The sequence below is a fragment of the Hyperolius riggenbachi genome, chromosome 7 (genome assembly GCF_040937935.1).
Source record: "Hyperolius riggenbachi isolate aHypRig1 chromosome 7, aHypRig1.pri, whole genome shotgun sequence".
Classification (NCBI taxonomy): domain Eukaryota; kingdom Metazoa; phylum Chordata; class Amphibia; order Anura; family Hyperoliidae; genus Hyperolius; species Hyperolius riggenbachi.
In genome coordinates, this window is record NC_090652.1 from 102,919,221 (window position 1) to 102,935,671 (window position 16,451).

The window sequence follows — 16,451 nt, forward strand, 5'->3', positions numbered from 1 at the left end:
GAGGGCAGAATCAAGAGGAAAAAACAATTGGGTGGAAAATCGAGCGGAAAACTTATCGTGTGTAGAGATGGCCCGAGCGGTTCGCAGGCAAGCGGTTCCCGACGAACTTCCGGGGTTCGCAATCGTGGAGAAACGCAAACTTTTCCGGAAGTTCGGTTCGCCCCCATAGTGCATCATTAGGGTCAACTTTGACCCTCTACATCACAGTCAGCAGGCACATTGTAGCCAATCAGGCCACATTCACCCCTGGAGCCACTTCCCCCCTTATAAAAGGCAGGCAGCAACAGGCTTTGGACTCATTCGTGTGCCTGCATTAATTAGAGAAGGGAAAGCTGCTGCAGACTCTCATAGGCAGGGCCGGATTTCTGCAAAGGTCCAAAGGCCACGGCCTAGGGCGGTAAAAAATCAGGGCCTGAGAGAGATAAGAGGCTGCATGTCAAAATAAATCATTTCTCCTGTTCCGAAGCCCCCCTGCTTTGCTGCACACACAGTCAGAATTCCAGAGCTCCGTGTATTTTCCTTACTTCTTGATGTGCGATGAGACAGTGCTATCTCCTGAACATACAAGCTTCAGTTTAATGCCAGGGGTGTAAAGAAACATGGATCACAATGTAGGCACAATTTCTGATCCAGTAAGGTAAACATTTTAACATAATTATTTCGACTTTACAACTCAAGCTGGGCTAAACAATGTATTGCTGGTCAGACTCTGTTAATGACTTGAGCCATTCCTTCTCCTCTCTCTCCCTGGATTGTAAATCTTAAACAGAAAGATAAGGGTTTTTTTTTTCCTTAGAGAGATTTATGACAGCCAGTTCTAAGCTAAATCTTAACCCCTTGCTGGCTCATTTTAAAAGGCAGCAGTACTGTCTGCAGTAGTATGAGATAGAAAACGTTAGCAGATACTGATCTTTTGAATGTGTACAGAATCCTTGTGTGCAGCATCTTGCAAAGATTTCTATCTGATGTGGAGTTCAGCTCCATAGAATAGACTGTGTAGGTATGGCTCTCATATTACATGGAAGGTGGTAAGATTGGTCTGTGATCTTTCATTTTCCAAAGACTATGGTCTGATGTGTGTATGCACCCTGAGGGTGTGTGTGTGTGTGTGTGTGTGTGGGGGGGGGGGGGTATGATGGTACCGGGCCTAGGGCACTGGGAAGTCCAAATCCGGCCCTGCTCATAGGGAAAGTTTTGTTAGGCTCTTGTAGGCTTGGTGGCTGGATGGTGTAATGGTTAAGGGCTCTTCCTCGGACACAGGAGACCAGGGTTCGAATCTCGGCTCTGCCTGTTCAGTAAGCCAGCACCTATTCAGTAGGAGACCTTAGGCAAGTCTCCCTAACACTGCTACTGCCTATAGAGCGCATCCTAGTGGCTGCTGCTCTGGCGCTTTGAGTCCGCCAGGAGAAAAGTGTGATATAAATGTTATTTGTCTTGTCTTGTTAGCTTGCTCCTTGCTGATTCTTATTGCTAAAAAAGAGCCCCTCAACAGCTCTTTTGAGAGCTAATCTTGTTCTTGTGATCTCTTTTTTTTTTTTGTGTGTGTGTCCCACTGACACTTGTGTTGCATAGACAGCCTTGGTAATTCCTACTATGTGTGCCACTGCCAGCCAGGCCCAGCACATTCAGTGACTACCTGTGTGTGTGACAGGTGCAAATTGTAATACCCATCACTGCATATACCTACCTGTTGTTCACTTCAGTCAGTGCACCCACCTACCTACGTGAGCGCACGCAGTGTTACTGTGCCTGTCCGGTACCTGTCTGTGTTTGACAGGTGCACATTGTAATACCCATCACTGCATATAGCTACCTGTTGTTCACTTCAGTCAGTGCACCCACCTACCTATGTGAGCGCACGCAGTGTCACTGTGCCTGTCCGGTACGGTCTGTGTGTGACAGGTGCACATTGTAATACCCATCACTGCATATACCTACCTGTTGTTCACTTCAGTCAGTGCACCCACCTACCTACGTGAGCGCACGCAGTGTTACTGTGCCTGTCCGGTACCTGTCTGTGTTTGACAGGTGCACATTGTAATACCCATCACTGCATATAGCTACCTGTTGTTCACTTCAGTCAGTGCACCCACCTACCTATGTGAGCGCACGCAGTGTCACTGTGCCTGTCCGGTACGGTCTGTGTGTGACAGGTGCACATTGTAATACCCATCACTGCATATACCTACCTGTTGTTCACTTCAGTCAGTGCACCCACCTACCTACGTGAGCGCATGCAGTGTCACTGTGCCTGTCCGGTACCTGTCTGTGTGTGACAGGTGCACATTGTAATACCCATCACTGCATATACCTACCTGTTGTTCACTTCAGTCAGTGCACCCACCTACCTACGTGAGCGCATGCAGTGTCACTGTGCCTGTCCGCTACCTGTCTGTGTGTGACAGGTGCACATTGTAATACCCATCACTGCATATAGCTACCTGTTGTTCACTTCAGTCAGTGCACCCACCTACCTACGTGAGCGCATGCAGTGTTACTGTGCCTGTCTGGTACCTGTCTGTGTGTGACAGGTGTGTAGTAGGTAGAAAGAGGGGGGATCTATTTATTTTTATTTTTATATTATTACCTGGTCAGCAGCTTTAAATAGAGGCGCTGCTGACACAGGTTTGTTAAGTAAGGGCATTTTTCCCTTAGTTGTAATGTGTAATGTGTGGGTAGGCAGAGCTGATGGCTGAAGGAAGGTTGCTAAGCAACCAGACACACAAGCAGGGGAGCCGTTAGGGAAGATATAACCGCTTTCTGAGGGGTTGAGTTGGCAGTTGGAACAGACAGGAGAAGGGGAAAGATGCAGCAGGCACAGCTGAGTAGAAGCAGGCCAGACGATGCGATAGCTGACATTTTGGGAGAAAATTACTGAGCCATGATGATTCTTCAATCCTCCATAAGATAAGCCAGCCATCAGTCCTGTAAAGCTGACAAGGAGTGGGAAAGCCAGGAGAGAGATTTCAGACAGAGGAAAGATGATAGCCAGTGATTCTTGACACTGAAGTGCTGGAAAAGAAATCGTTCAAGATGACACGTATGAAATGTGATCAATGTGTTGATAAATCAGCATGCCACAAGAAAGATTTTTAAACATTTTTAATTACAGTAAATTTGGCTCTGGTAATATCCCCCACTTCTGAAGTGTAGTGTTAGGAGGCTGAGAATTGAGAATTATCCTCCCTACTGTGATGAATATAATCTCACTTGTATTTTATTTTGATTTTTATAAGTGGCCTGAATGGTTGCTGTAATGGGAAAACAGTTGTGTTATGGAAGACAGAAACTGCATATTACCCATATACTAGGCCTGAGACTAAGGCCACATACAGACATCAGACCATAGTCTTTGGAAAATGAAAGATCACAGACCAATCTTACCACCCTTCCTGTAGTATAAGAGCCATACTCTACACAGTCTTTTCTATGGAGCTGAACTCCACACCAGGAAAAAAATCTCTGCAGGCTGCTGCACACACAGATGCTGTACAGACACAAAAGATCAGTATCTGCAAAAGATCTGTTCCTGCCAAAAATCCATTCCTGCAAATTGCAATGATAGTCTATGAGATCTGCAGATCATCATACACACATGATTTAACTGGCATTCATCTGCAGATCAGATCCACCAGGATGGATTTTCAGATCTGCAGATCTGCAGATGAATGTCAGTTAAATCATGTGTGTATGATGATCTGCAGATCTCATAGACTATCATTGCAATTTGCAGGAATGGATTGTTGGCAGGAACAGATCTTTTGCAGATACTGATCTTTTGTGTCTGTACAGCATCTGTGTGTGCAGCATCTTGCAAAGATTTTTTCCTGATGTGGAGTTCAGCTCCATAGAAAAGACTGAGTAGAGTATGGCTCTTATACTACATGAAGGGTGGTAAGATTGGTCTGTGATCTTTCATTTTCCAAAGACTATGGTCTGATGTCTGTATGTGGCCTTAGAGATAGTGAGATTGAGAGGAAAGGGAATCTGCTTAAGGAAATGAGCTACTGTCCTGTCCGCTAGAGGCCTATCTTAACCTCTTATAGCTTACTGACTTTACCAAAGTAATAAAAGCAAGAAACCATTTCGTTTTGGTTATTTTATGTGTGGTGCACAAGACAGTGCGAAGTTATATTGGAAGAAATATTTACCTATGGGAAGAGTCGTTCGGCTGGATTCCTGTAAAAGAAAGGAGAAATGATTAATATGTCCATTTACCAGTAGTGTTGAAAGATTTAGAAGAAGTACCTGTTAATAGACTTTTTTTTTTGGCAATAGACTGGTCCTGCAAAAGAACAGAAGAGATTACATACAGGAGCGGCAGAAGCTGAGATTTATAAAGAAACTGTTGTGTTTTTATTTTTCTGCTGTTTTTTGGGCAAGCATATTGAGTAGTTTTGCTCATAGGAACAAGTGACAGAGTTATTTTCTTCTTCTTTATTTAATTCTAGTAACCTTATTAATTTACTAAGAATTTAGTAATTCACTAACCAATTTTATTTCTTTTAATATTTATTATTAACTTATTAACCAACCAATTTATTAACCTTTAACCATCTAACTTATACATTTATTATTCTGGCTTTTCCTAAGAAACGGCTGAACTATTGAACAAGAAAAATAGCCAGAATAATTGATCAGACTGAGAACAAAAAAAAACAAGAGTACTCTATTTACTATTGAGTTATGAAAGATTTTGCTGATCAGCAAACTTAGAGGTTAAAGTATTATATAATGGTTTTGTCAGGGAAGCATTAAACTGAAATTACTTTAGTACTCAGGGTTTAGGAAATCCAAATAAGGTCCATTTTTCATTAAAGTGGGTGGGAACGCTGAGAAAATACTTACCGGGTGGGAAGGTTATGTGTTATTGTTAACCAGTTGTTTTCCTCCTAGCTTCCGGAAGTGTTCTATAGAAAGAAGACCAGAAGATAATAAGAAGACTGTGATATTAGATTGTGTTGTTTGTAATTCTCATTGGTTACATGGAGTAGAAAGTGTATTTTTTTTTATCTTTTAGTTTTTAATAAAACTTTTGAATTTTACAACCTGCATTGGTGTTTGTGGAGTTCTCCTTCAGTTGGCGGTTTGAAACAGTTTACAGGTGCACATTGTAATACCCATCACTGAATATACCTACCTGTTGTTCACTTCAGTCAGTGCACCCACCTACCTATGTGAGCACACGCAGTGTCACTGTGCCTGTCCGGTACCTGTCTGTGTGTGACAGGTGCACATTGTAATACCTAAAAGAAGAGGAGCGCTCTAAGTGCATTACCTTCAGGTTACACTTTATTGCGCATGGTAAACATGGGTACTTACAGGATTGAAGAATTAAAATCGCCTATCAGCGGTGAGCCGACCGCTAAACCCCTCTGCAGTGATGAATGCTTGCGCTGTGGCCAGCAGCGCGGTCTCCGGTCTTCCTGGAGCACAGTCTTACGAGGCGGTGGGCGTGGCTCAGTCACGATGTGCGCGTGACATCATTACGCGTTTCGACGCGCTGCGCCTTCATCAGATGACATCTTGTAACATTGTAATACCCATCACTGCATATACTTACCTGTTGTTCACTTCAGTCAGTGCACCCACCTACCTACGTGAGCGCACGCAGTATGATATACCAATCAGTGCATACCTGTTAACTGCACCTGTGTGACTGCACATTGTATTAGTCAAGTCAGTGCATACCTTTCACTTCAACCCCAGAAATATGGACAAAACAAAAGGCTGAGGCAGGCCACCTGGCAGGTCTGTTTGAGGTCACGCTGTCATGATTTAGTGCGACCCTCGACCAAAGTATAGTGTTCAGAAGAAGGCACGTGCCATCAACCCCCAATATTGTCAGGACGTAGTTGACTACTTAACACAAAACACCTCATCTTTCTCAGCTTCCGCATGGAAGCACAACATATCTGCCTCCTCCTGCTCTGATTCTGGCAACCCACTTAACACTCAGTCGGCCGCCACCACCAAAGTGCCGTCCCCCCAGGGCTCAGCGGTGTGGAATTTTTTTTGTGTGTCTGCCTTCAGATGAGAGCAATGCCATCTGTACTCTCTGCCACTGAAAATTGAGCCATGGAAAGACCAAGACCCGCATAACTGCAATGGGATGACCACCTGAGGAAAAGCAGCATACAAAAGCAAAGCCACACACCGCAGTGGAAGATACCAGGTCGCAATTTTTTTCTCAAAAAAAGGCGATACCTAAACTGTACCGTGATGTTGAAAGGCAAGTGGTGACATCTCTGGCACACAGCATTGGGTCAAGGGTCCATCTGACCATGGATGCTTGGTCTGCAAAGCATGCTCAGGCCTACCCGTAGACTAAGTCAGTCCCCACACACAGCATCTCTGCCTGCACGCTGTGTGTAGAGTTGGGCCGAACGGTTCGCCTGCGAACGGTTCCATGCGAACTTCAGTGGTTCGCGTTCGCGTCCCGCAGGCGAACCTTTGCGGAAGTTCGGTTCGCCCCATAATGCACATGGAGGGTCAACTTTGACCCTCTACATCAGTCAGCAGGCCCAGTGTAGCCAATTAGGCTACACTAGCCCCTGGAGCCCCACCCCCCCTTATATAAGGCAGGCAGCGGCGGCCATTACGGTCACTCGTGTGCTGCCTGCGTTAGTGAGAGTAGGGCGAGCTGCTGCAGACTGTCTCTCAGGGAAAGATTAGTTAGGCTTAACTTGTTCCTGTCTGGCTGCATACCTGTTCTGTGAACCCACCACTGCATACCTGTGCTGTGAACCCACCACTGCATACCTGTGCTGTGAACCCACCACTGCATACCTGTGCTGTGAACCCACCACTGCATACCTGTGCTGTGAACCCACCACTGCATACCTGTGCTGTGAACCCACCACTGCATACCTGTGCTGTGAACCCACCACTGCATACCTGTGCTGTGAACCCACCACTGCATACCTGTGCTGTGAACCCACCACTGCATACCTGTGCTGTGAACCCACCACTGCATACCTGTTCAGTGAACCTGCCACTGCATACCTGTTCTGTTCAGTGGACCCGCCACTGTATACCTGTTCATTGAACCCACCACTGCATACCTGTGCTGTGAACCCACCACTGCATACCTGTTCTGTGAACCCACCACTGCATACCTGTTCAGTGAACCCGCCACTGCATACCTGTTCTGTTCAGTGGACCCGCCACTGTATACCTGTTCAGTGAACCCGCCACTGCATACCTGTTCTGTTCAGTGGACCCGCCACTGTATACCTGTTCAGTGAACCCACCACTGCATACCTGTGCTGTGAACCTACCACTGCATACCTGTGCTGTGAACCTACCACTGCATACCTGTTCTGTGAACCCACCACTGCATACCTGTTCAGTGAACCCGCCACTGCATACCTGTTCTGTTCAGTGGACCCGCCACTGTATACCTGTTCAGTGAACCCGCCACTGCATACCTGTTGTGTTCAGTGAACCTGCCACTGCATACCTGTTCTGTGAACCCGCCACTGTATACCTGTTCTGTTTACAGCTGCGTTACACGGTGAGTTTGGTGTGTCAGTGTGAAGCAGTACCTTAATTACACTACCTGATTGATGTATACACATGCAAGATGTTTGAAAGCACTTTAGGCCTGTCATTTAGCATTCAATGTGATTTCTGCCCTTAAAACGCTGCTTTGCGTCAAATCCAGATTTTTCCCGGGGACTTTTGGCATGTATCCCACTCCGCCATGCCCCCCTCCAGGTGTTAGACCCCTTGAAACATCTTTTCCATCACTTTTGTGGCCAGCATAATTATTTTTTTTTTCAAAGTTCGCATCCCCATTGAAGTCTATTGCGGTTCGCGAACTTTAACGCGAACCGAACCTTCCGCGGAAGTTCGCGAACCAGGTTCGCGAACCTAAAATCGGAGGTTCGGCCCAACTCTAGCTGTGTGACTGCCTGCCCCAAGACTAAGTCGGTCCCCACACAGCATCTCTGCCCGCAGGCCGCTTGACTGCCTTCTCCACCACCACCAACAGGGTCCAGGACTCCAGGTGGATTCCTGAATTTTTAAGACCGCTATAATAATTTTTCTGGTGCGTGTACATGCCTGCCTAATTTTTCTGGCTGCACTGCAGCTGCAAGAACAAAACAAAAGGCATGTACATGTGCCAATTCCCCTTCGTGATCATTACCTTGCCGCGGTGAAGGGGCTTGCGTATCACAATGAAGCAATGACCACCAGCTATATGAGTGTCTCGGGGGGGGGGGGGGGGGTGGGCACACGCAAGATAATAAGGTTGTTGCTTCATTGTGGACAGACCAAATTTGATCAACTGGAAAGTCACTGTTCTGACATTCAGCTACATAAGCACGGCGACCATATGGGCTGGAAAGCCGCCATCACCTGCACTCTCGGTGTGGTGCGCACCAGTCCAGCATGGCTGTCACTACACAAACAGGTGTTTGCAGTCACTGCATACCTTTCACTGCATCTTTGACTGCACATTGTATTATACTTGCCAGTCAGTGCATATCTTTCACTTGAATGGATGGCAGACTTGACCTCCATAACAGATTCTCGTTAAGGGATTAAAAGTTGATTCATCTCATATACAGCAGGGCCTCGAAAGTCCTCCTGTATTGTTATTTTTGGTCACTACCTCGGGACGTGCATGCCATGCCTGCTGCCTTCCTTAGATGCGTGGTAGCTGTTCCTGCTCCTTTGCCCACAGCGTGCCTGCTGCCTTCCTTGGATGTGTGGTGGTGGTAGCTGTTTCTTAGGCTCCCACTCCGGACCAGAATCGAACCAGGATTCCCAGGCCATTACCCGTGGTCACCATGCTTCTGAGAAAGTACCATCGAAATTTTCACAGTTGAATGAATGGCTGACTTGCCCTCCATAACAGATTCTCATTAAAAGCAAGTGGTGTCATCTCTGGCACACAGCGCTGGGTCAAGGGTCCATCTGACCACAGATGCCTAGTCTGCAAAGCACAGTCAGGGCAGGTACATTACTTATACAGCAAATGGGTCCTTTCTTGGATGTGTGGTGGTGGTAGCCAGTTCTCAGGCTCCCACTCAGGACCGGAATCGAACCCTCATTCCCCAGCCATTACCTGTGGTTACTCACAATGGCAGACTTGCCCTCCATAACAGATTCTCGTTGCAGGTACTGAACAGCCAGCAGAAAATGTAATTTAAAAAAAATAGATGTAAGCTTTAACAATGGTGGAGAAAGAACCATTGAAAGTTGATAAGGCAGTCAGACATTACCTGATATCACTGAGGAAGAGCAATCTCGCCATGGTGCGCACCAGTCCAGCACAGCCATCACTACACAAACAGCTGTTTGCGGTGCGTTACACAGTGAGTTTAGTGTGTCAGTGTGAAGCAGTACTCTAATTACACTCCCTGATTGATGTATACACATGCAAGATGTTTTAAAGCACTTTAGGCCTGCAATTTAGCATTCAATGTGATTTCTGCCCTTAAAACGATGCTTTGTGTCAAATCCAGATTTTTCCCCGGGACTTTTGGCGTCTATGCCACTCCGCCATGCCCCCTCCAGGTGTTAGACCCCTTGAAACATCTTTTCCATCACTTTTGTGGCCAGCATAAGTGTTTCTAGTTTTCAAAGTTCACCTCCCCATTGAAGTCTATTGCGGTTCCCGAAAGTTCTCGCAAACCGAATTTTCGTGGAAGTTTGCGAACCCTGTTCGCAAAGCGAAAATTGGAGGTTCAGGCCATCTCTAATCGTGTGTACCCAGCATTGGATTGAAGTCCAAGGCAAACAATTTTAAGCAGGTTAAAATGTCCACCCTGCACCCCATAATGAACTTAAAAGTAAACCTGACCCAAGACAAAGACGTAAGCAAAGTGAAACTCTCTGAGACAGCCATGAAAATATCTTCACCCAGCATGATTGATTTTCAGTCAGGAACTCACAAGCCAGTGGTACATTTTTAAACAGAAGAAATTCACCACCTGGAATCAACAAGCGCTCACCACACATTACAGAGGAGTTAACCAGGTCTGGACTTGCTTGCTGATTTGCAGCACACTAGACTAATTACTGTCCAAGGTGCTGAAAATCAGATCAGCATTGCAGTAGAGAAAGGACAAAGGAAATCTATATGGTGAAAGCTGCAGGGGTCCGCGCCTCCCTCTCTGTATTAGATACCATAGTACATAATGTGCCTTCCAATAGCTTTCATTATTTAGCAGCCTACCAGATTTAATGATCAGCAGGCCGATCTTTCCTCATAGTGGTGTTGTGTTTGGCTTCTGGCACTACTGACAACATTTTCAAATCATTTCCAGCATACTTTGGAGCCGGGGAGTAAATTGTGTGCAATTGTGCATGGAAGTACAGTGAGGCACCTTGTACTCAATATATGTGTATAACTGAGCTGTCTCCACAGAGATTTGCACTCTCTGCGGTACAAACGGACTGACATGTTCATGCAACAAAGTGCAACCCTGCAAAAAGTTTTGTTTCACTGCTTGTTCACTCGCACCTTACATGGAAATAACTGTACAGTTTGGTCAATATAAGTAACCTAGAGGCGGGGCGTAACTACAGGAGAGCAGCCTCTGCGACTGCATGAGTGGGCTCATCCTTCAGATCAGGTGTTTTGTGGCTACACTTGTTAAAGGTGTGAAGAATAGATTACAATGTCCACACTTGTTTGTTTTATGACCCTTGCAACCCCCAGGCTGTGAGGATCCACAGACAAGAGTAAGGGTGAGAACAGACTTGTAACTGTACATATGCAGAATGCTCCCCTGGGGAGGGGGTGCGGTTAAGGCCGGATTTATACTTTTTGTGCCCCTAGGCCAAGTATGTTGTAGCTGCTCTTTCTTGTGCAGCAGCCCCCTCCCATTCCATGTGCAGCCCCCTCTTCCATGTGTATCATGTACAGCAGTCCCTTTCTTTCATGAAAACCCCCTTTAAGCATCAATTTTCCTTTTTCATGTGTTCCCCATTTTAATTGCCTCTCTCATATGTAGCAACTTCCCTTTTCCATGTCCAGGTGTCCCCTTGAGCTGCAGTCGCCCAAGGCTTGGGCCTTTGTGGCCTTTCCAGAGATCCGGCCCTGGGTGTGGTGCTCCAATGCAAATGATGAGAGGCGTATGTAGAGGGGTGCAGGCATGGCTTGTGCCATGGGCGCCACAGCACCATGGGCGCCATGCCTGCCCCTGCGCTGCACCGGCCTGCATTCCTCCATGCCTCCCTGCCATTCAGACCTCAGATCTGATTAATGCTGTTATCTGGGGAACACGGCTACTTAACTTATGCATGTAGGGTGCACTTGGCTTAGTGTTAGAACAGAGGACAGAGAATGAATAACAAGCTACTTCCCAAAAAAGTAAACTCAGCAATATCCTAAGCCAAAACACACAGGCAACCATAACACATGTACACAAGAAATGATGCTGTTTTTAGAGGGGAAGGGGGCCCTAAGGGGGGGGGGGGGGGGGCGCAATTTCATTGTTTGCCATAGGCGCTATATTACCCAGATACGCCCCTGCAAATGATACAATAAAATAATCCAATTTTAGCCGATTCGATAACATGATCAGGTAATCTGTTATTTCTGTTTATATATATATATATATATATATATATATATATATATATAGCTTTTTCTCATATTTTTTTTATTAAAACTGCATGATGTAGGATAAAATGTAAATTTTTAAATTAATAGTTGCAGTTTTTTTATGGGTTTTTAATCATTTTATTTTTCAGAATTAAACATGTGTGAAAATGTGTGAACTGCCACAATAAACCACAAAATTGATTGTAATTCTTGAAATGAAAAGAAATTTTAAAAATTGTATGGTGTGCGGCCACCTTTAGGCAACTTCACAGTGGTGCAGTGCGGCATAACAACCGCTTTGTAACCCGTCTTGCACTGCAATGAACCACCTATGTGACGTCCTTATGCGATGTTCACGGTGCGGATGCATGCAGTGCATTAAAGCAAAAGGCGTGTGGTAGCAGTTACTTTGAAGTATACTTTTCATTGACTGTATATGATGCAACATGCAGATAACATGTAATGCCGCTTTCCTGATCCATTCCTGCTGTTACAGGGAATGCACTGGCCACTGTGAACCTTGCCTTACTGTTCAACAAATGTTAAAGGACAACTGGAGTGAGAAGAATATGGAGGCTGCCATATTTATTTACCTTTAAGCAATACCAATTGTCTGGTGGTCATCTGATCTATTTGGTGCAGTAGTGTCTGAATACAATCTGTAACAAGCATGCAGCTAATCTTGTCATATCTGACAATAATGTCAGAAACATGTGATCTGCTGCATGCTTGTTCAGGGTCTATGGCTAAAAGTATTAGAGGCAAAGAATCAGCAGGATAGCCCGGCAACTGGTATTTCTTAACCACTTTGTCCTCTTTGACGTAGTTCTATGTCAAGGAGGACATGTGCACTCCCGCGGCCGATCGCGCGCGTGCACGCGCTCTCCCGGCCGCGGAACGTTAGCCCAGGAATCAATGAATCGGACCATTTTGCCCGATCACTGATTCCTCTCCCCCGCAGAAAAGACAACAGCTTCTCTCGGAAGCTTCTCTTTTTCTGCCTCCTATGTCTCTCTAAGCGTACATGTTACGCTTAGAGTGACATCATGTAAACAAACTCAAGGTTGCCATCTTGTGGCCAAAAAGTAAAACTACATCTAAATGTAAAAAAAAATAAAATTAAAATACACATATATTTACCTAAATCAAATACTATTTACACCCCACCCTCCCAAAAATACCCACATAACATGTTTAATAATTAAAAAACAACAACATTACAATAAAAAAACACATAAATATTTACCTAAGGGTCTAAACTTTTTAAATATCTATGTAAAGATGAAATATTTCTATATTTTTTTTATAGGCTTGTAAATAGTGATGGATGCAAAACAAAAAAAAATGCTTTTTTATTTTCAAATAAAATATTGTCGCCATACATTGTGATAGGTACATAATTTAAACGGTGAAATAACCGGGACAAATGGGTAAATACAATACGTGGGTTTTAATTATGGAGGCATGTATTATTTTAAAACTATAATGGCCGAAAACGGAGAAATAATGCATTTTTTCAGTTTTTTTCTTATTCTTACTGTTAAAATGCATTTACAGTAAAGTAGCTCTTAGCAAAATGTACCAACCAAAGAAAGCCTAATTGGTGGCGGAAAAAACAAGATATAGATCAGTTCATTGTGATAAGTAGTGATAAAGCTATAGGCTTATGAATGGGAGGTGAACATTGCTCGGATGCATAAAGTGAAATCGACCGAGGGCTTAAAGGGACACTGTAGGGGGGTTGGGGGAAAATGAGTTGAACTTACCCAGGGCTTCCAATGGTCCTCTGCAGACATTCTGTGCCCGCGCAGCCACTCACCGATGCTCTGGCCCCGCCTCCGGTCCACTTCTGGAATTTCAGACTTTAAAGTCTGAAACCACTGCCCCTGCGTTGCTGTGTCCTCGATCCAGCTGATGTCACCAGGAGCATACTGCGCAGGCCCAGTATGGTCTGTGTCTGCGCAGTACGCTCCTGGTGACATCAGCGGGATTGAGGACATGGCAATGCCAACGCAGTGGTTTTCAGACTTTAAAGTCTGAAATTCCAGAAGTGAACTAGAGGCGGGGCCTGAGCATCGGTGAGTGGCTGCGCGGGCACAGGATGTCTGCGGGGAACCATTAGAAGCCCCGGGTAAGTTCAACTCATTTTCCCCCGACCCCCTACAGTATCCCTTTAAGTGGTTAAAAGGAAATAAATATGGCAGCCTCCACACATCCCACTCGCTTCAGTTGTCTTTTAATAAATGGGGTTCATTCCATTTTAAATACAATATTATATTGCAATATTATGTTGCCTTTTATCCAGTGCCATCCTTGGCTGTGAAAGATGAACTTAAGATAACAAAGAGAAAAAATGTGTATAAAACCTCATCTCCTTTTTCAGCTCCTGACACCGGTGGCCTCAGCCGCGCACAGAGACGAGACGCCTCTTCTGCTGAGAAGCAATTTCCCCTCCAAATCTGATGGATGAAATGATGATGCAAATCACAGGGAATAATACATTAAATGTGATTTCTTGCGCAAACATTGGAGAGATTCCTACGGCTAAAGGGCAGTTTGGCTGCCAGTGCCATCTGCTTTTCCACACATCATATCTCGCTCTGTGTGGGCCTAATTAAACAACAATTTGCGTGTGACCTGTCAGCTCGGAGACACAGAATTACATTTTGTTTAGAGGTCTCAGGAGGGCTCCGTGGCAGGTGGTTGGCATTTTGTGCCCTTTGACCTGTGGTTATTCTAGACGAGACGGCGGCCGAGCCCATGCGCGCATCAAAGATAGGTAAATGTAATTTGAAACAATGAGTGAGCGTGGCATTCCATCGCTCCATTCAACACGGGCTATACTTGAAGATATTGAAATAAAAAAATCAATTTTTGTTTAAGTACCTTGAAGAGTAGTCAACCTGTACATGCCGCTAAGTTATGAAATTGCTTTTACCGTAGACTGATTGATAGGTCAAGAAATGTTATTTTTTTTTCCTCTCTCTGCTATTGAAGTTTAATGTCTTTTTTTATTTTATTTTATTTAATAGCGGAGAGCTGAAAAGAGTTCTTGCAACAGGATGAGGAAAGTTCAGTAAATGAGAAAAAGATTAGGGTCATGTTCAATATGTCTCTGAAAGCTGAATGTGAATTAATGACTGAAGTAGCTGACCTGTGGCCTTCCGCTATCTTCTCTCTGATACAAAAGCTGAAAGACGGTGGCTTAAAGGAACACGGCTTATATTAACGTTAACTCTGAGTACATTGTTATTCTTTTCCCCACTGTTAAAGCTTTATTAAATAAAACAAAAGCTTATTGACAGTTTCCAAACAAATCAATGAAGACTGTTGCAGGAGAGTGTGAGTACATATTTTATGCCCATACATGGACAGCGCCATTCTACTGTTAAAGTGTAATTGTCGGGCATAAAATAAAAAATCAATTATTTATTTTTATCTGGTAAACAAGTAATAAGGATGCTAACCAGGCAATCCAAAAGTTAAAATCACTATTACTTTTCTTTTTGATAAATTATCATTCCTCAGTTTACCTGACTCTTATTTGGTACACACAAAATGTGGCACACACAAAGGAAGTTGCAGGGCATGCTGGTTTTTTTGCTTCTCTACTTTCCCCTCAGACTTAACTAATGCAGCCTGATTGGCTGAAGGCTCTTTCCCTCCTGTTTTCCCCTCCCACACCTCTGTTTCTTTCTGATTGGACAATATTTCTCATGCTGAAACAATGGACTTTCTATAGTGAAGGGCAATGCATAAAAAAATCAGGCAGAGAAGGGTAAGGGAGGATATTACATCAGGATTGGCTTCAAAATAGCCACAGTTAAAATGGGAAATGCTAAGAAGGATTTTCTCTTTTTTTTTACTGTACAAAAATCACTAAAATCAAAACGTGGACAGTGCAATACATATGTTATGTAAGTACAGCAAGTATTTATCTACTTCTATTTTTGTTTTTTTTCTGAGACAGTATGGCTGACAGCGCCGATTTAAAGCTAATGGGAAGCAGGAAAAAACACACCAGATACTCCCCTAAGCAGAGGGATGGCTCTGGGTGCTATAGAGTCTTCCGTTCCTCTCATGGTCCACTCATTCCATCTGGCTCCTCAGTTTAATCCCCAGCCACGGGAGCAGTACTGCTCGGATAACCCTTTTCAAATTCGGATCCAGATACCTAGATATCAGAATCGGATATCCAAATCCAAACTTTTTGGTATCCGAGTAATCTCTCTCTCTCTCTCTCTCTCTCTCTCTATGTATCTCTCTCTCTCTCTCTCTCTCTCTCTCTCTCTCTCTCTCTATATATATATATATATATATATATATATATATCTATCTCCCCCTCTGAAAGGGATTTTTGCCATTGAAGGTGATTTTTGCTTCTGCTCGGATATCCATACTAACTATCCACCCGGATTTCAGATTTTCACATAGAAATCCGAGTTTGCTCGGATAGTGCTATTCAGATTTACAAAGATTCTTATTCACAGTTCGGATAGTGGAAAAAGTTTGGATGATCTGGGTAGTTCAGATACCCGTATATTGGATGAGAACCACTGCACGGGAGGCTTTGGAAGTCTTTGGGATCCCGAGTGCTCCTGAAGATGGATGGTTATGTACTGCGCTTGCGTGAGTGCACAAGAGAGCATGCTAGTGCAGGCGTAGTTTGGAGCTCTCAGGCTCCCGAACACTTCTGAAGCCTCCTGCGGCGGCAGAGAGCAGTATTCGACCCATCAATCGATTACTGCTACCGGGGAGCCAGTGCTGGAAGGCGGGGACCGTGAGAGGAGCTCGGAGGCTCTATAGGATTCAGAGCTTTAGGTAAGTATCTGAACAAAATGTTTTAATGAAACTGATGAGCCTTGTAGTTTTCATTTTTAGTAACAGA

At 44.5% G+C, this 16,451-nt stretch overlaps 1 long non-coding RNA gene across 1 annotated transcript; it reads left to right on the forward strand.

Annotated features, from left to right (window-relative positions):
* Nucleotides 1–2,791: 2,791 nt before the first annotated feature.
* On the forward strand, nucleotides 2,792–14,867 carry LOC137525605 (uncharacterized). The gene is made up of 2 exons (XR_011022949.1): nucleotides 2,792–3,040; nucleotides 13,947–14,867. It is a non-coding gene; the product is annotated as an uncharacterized lncRNA (long non-coding RNA).
* The last annotated feature ends 1,584 nt before the right edge of the window (nucleotides 14,868–16,451 follow it).